We start from the raw sequence: 3,252 nt of genomic DNA, 5'->3' as shown, positions 1-3,252 counted from the left end.
TGAACGCCCAAAATGGCCACCAACCTGGCGCTGAACGCCCAGAGTTGTGTGCAAGGGCATTTTACATGCCTAATTTGGTGCAGGGATGTAAATGCCTTGACACCTCAGGATCTGTGGACCCCACAGGATCACCTCAGGATCTGTGAACCCCACAGGATCTCCACCTTACCTCCTCATAATCCTAGTTTTTTTTTCCACATCTTCTTCTTCATCTATTCCTTCTTCTTATGCTCGAGGGCGAGCAACATTCTAAGTTTGGTGTGGTAAAACAATTATGTAAAGGATCTATAGCTCAGTGGTAGAACATGTGGCTGCAAATCAAGAGATCCATGAGATATCTCAGGAGATGCACCTCCCTCCACATAATTATTAGAAGCAACTGAGGATAGAAATCCCAAAAAAAAAAAATCACTAGGAATCAAGCCGCAAAGGCAAGGAAGAGACATAGAAGAGCCCAAGAACATCATTGAAATGCCATCATATTAATTCAAAATTTTTATTTAAGTTATATATTGTGCTTCAACAACTTTGCTAACATTAATTGGGTTAATAGCAAACACTGAATAATTTCATTTTCCTAGGAATTTTTTTTTGGAAGGCAAATTAAATTTTTTTGAGGTTTTCGTAAATCACAGGCATTGATGGAGAGGGACTTATGGGGAGTTATTGGGATAGAACGAAATATTTGTTGAAGATTATCAAAACCGCCACGTTTTAATAGCTCATTTAAAATTTTATTTTTTTTATTTAAAACGCCACGTTTTAATACATCATTTTAAATTTAATTTTTTTCCTTCAAAAGCGTGCAACTTAAGTATCCTTCACTTTTCACTTTCCATCTTCCTTCGTAAAAAACTCCTCCTTGTAACCCCAAGCTAACACACTTTGCTGAAGAAGGTTTCTAAACAAGTTTCCTGCTAATGATTCTACCTTGATTATCCCTAACTACGTCGTCCTTCCTCATTACAAATCCATGCCAACAAGAATAAGCATTATAAAATTGGCAAGCCTCATCCTCTGTCCTAAATTCCAGGTTCCAAATATCCTCCACCATTAAATCCGCTATTCTTTTTACACCACAAACTTCTTCAGTCTTGCTAGTAGAATCCAGTGAATCCACATCGTCGTCTTCAGCATCATCTTCTGCATTCGGTTGATAATTGAAATCATCACACAAATCATTATCAGAATCATTCTTCACATCATCCTCGTTTCTGGACATAATTTTACCCTTGCCAAATTCCAAGTTGGTGAACCAAAACGTGAATAAACAGAACCAATGGCAGCAACTACATAAAGCTAACTTAAACTACTAAAAAAAAACCACAATCATCAGAACCAAGGCTACTTAACCTAAGCCAACTGTTAAAGAGTCCAGTATAACGTTTTAATTTCAATGCCCCAAACCTAGCCACAGCATACAACTGGCAAATGTGAATTAAAATCCTAATTCCAGAACTCAAACCCAACACCATAAACAGAGAAATGTTTAAAAGACAGAGACTTCCATTAAAATTAAACTAACCTCCATTATTAAAAAAAATTGAAACAGAGATACCTTGATGACAACCGAAGCTTGAAATCCAATGAGTAAAGAACTGAACTTCTGGAGGGAGACAATCTTAATTAAACACCCGCACGTGATTCGTAGTCGGCTGAGAAATGGGGATGGTAAACCCCTTCCACCTGCAACAGCTTCTTCGCGATCATATGTAAACCTACTAGGTTCACAAAATTCACAACATGCAAGCACACAGAGGTCATCCTTTGGCGTCACCTAAGTCGACAGCGGAGCCCAATCGATGGAAACAGAGTTCCAGTGATGGCTCCCGCAACCACAGAGTTCCAGTGATGGCTCCCGGAACCACAGATAATAGAATGAACCTGTGGTTGACGTGAAAAATAGAAAACGAAGAGGGTTGGGTCAGTGGTTATGTGCCTATGTCCTGGGGTTGAATAACGTGTTGGAGAGTATAGAACGAAGGCCAAAAAATGTGGGTTGGGTCACTAATGCCTATGTGTCTTCTTTTTCTCAAAAATGCATATTGAACTTAAAGAACAAAAGGAGGGTCTTTAGTGTTAAGAAATCAATTTAGAGTGTAGAAATTTTAATTGTAAATTTCCCCCAATACATTATACAGTATCAATATATAACAACTACTCATACATTACAATGTAGTATATCCATCCTATACATTCATTATGAGCTTTGACTTTTAAGTTACATTAATTAATGAGAGGTTGAAAATTTTTTTGATTAATGGCTGAGATGATGACACATGTGCAAGGGTAACTTACCCACAAAATTTCTATGAGTTTGGAAGAAACCACCCATAAAAAATAGTACTAATATCCACCATTTAACAAAATAAAAGAATGCAAACAGTCTCCAACGAATCAAACAATAATTCAAATGCAACAATAGCATAATTCCACAGAATCGAAGGACCCTATAATTGATTTCTCTTTTAGAGCCACAACTGACAAAAAAAATTAAAAATAGATATCACTGAGAGAATGTTCTTACCTTAATTGAGTTCCCGTCTCAAGCCCCAAAGTGATTCTAACTTAGTAGAGATGTTTCGCGCTGGTTGTGGAGTCTTAGAGGATCTTGATTATGGAAGTCATCTTCTCTTGTTCTTTTTATTAGTGTTGCTGATTAATAGTATAAGCTCTGCTATTGACATTATTATATTCGACTAACAGAGGTTATTTTTCATGAATACAAGTTACTTTCAAATCTTTTATGGTCAATTTCGTCAGTATCTTAATTTTTTATGGTCAAATTTAGTACTTTAATCTTATATGAAACTAACCCATATTTGTTTCATGTGGAGAAAGATGTGAGTGTAGCCTTGGAGTAATCAAAGGGTATTGGAGAGATAGCCAAGTGATTAGATTCTTTTGAGGATTTCGTAAGCAATAGGGTTAAGTACGATTTTGATCCTTAAGTTTGAGGGTTAAAAATTTTTTACGTTCTTAACCCTTTTTTTTTATAAAATCATCCCTAAAATTTAACTTAATTTTAAAATCGTCATTTTTACCAAATTTTTAATTTTTATTACTAAATTACCTCTAATTAAAAATAATAATAAAAATTGTAGCCTTGAAGGGTATTGGAGAGATAGCCAAGTGATTAGATTCTTTTGAGGATTTCGTAAGCAATAGGGTTAAGTACGATTTTGATCCTTAAGTTTGAGGGTTAAAAATTTTTTACGTTCTTAACCCTTTTTTTTTATTTTTTTTATAAAA

This window comes from Arachis ipaensis, chromosome B07 (assembly GCF_000816755.2).
Source record: "Arachis ipaensis cultivar K30076 chromosome B07, Araip1.1, whole genome shotgun sequence".
Lineage (NCBI taxonomy): Eukaryota > Viridiplantae > Streptophyta > Magnoliopsida > Fabales > Fabaceae > Arachis > Arachis ipaensis.
This window is presented reverse-complemented; position numbering follows the sequence as displayed.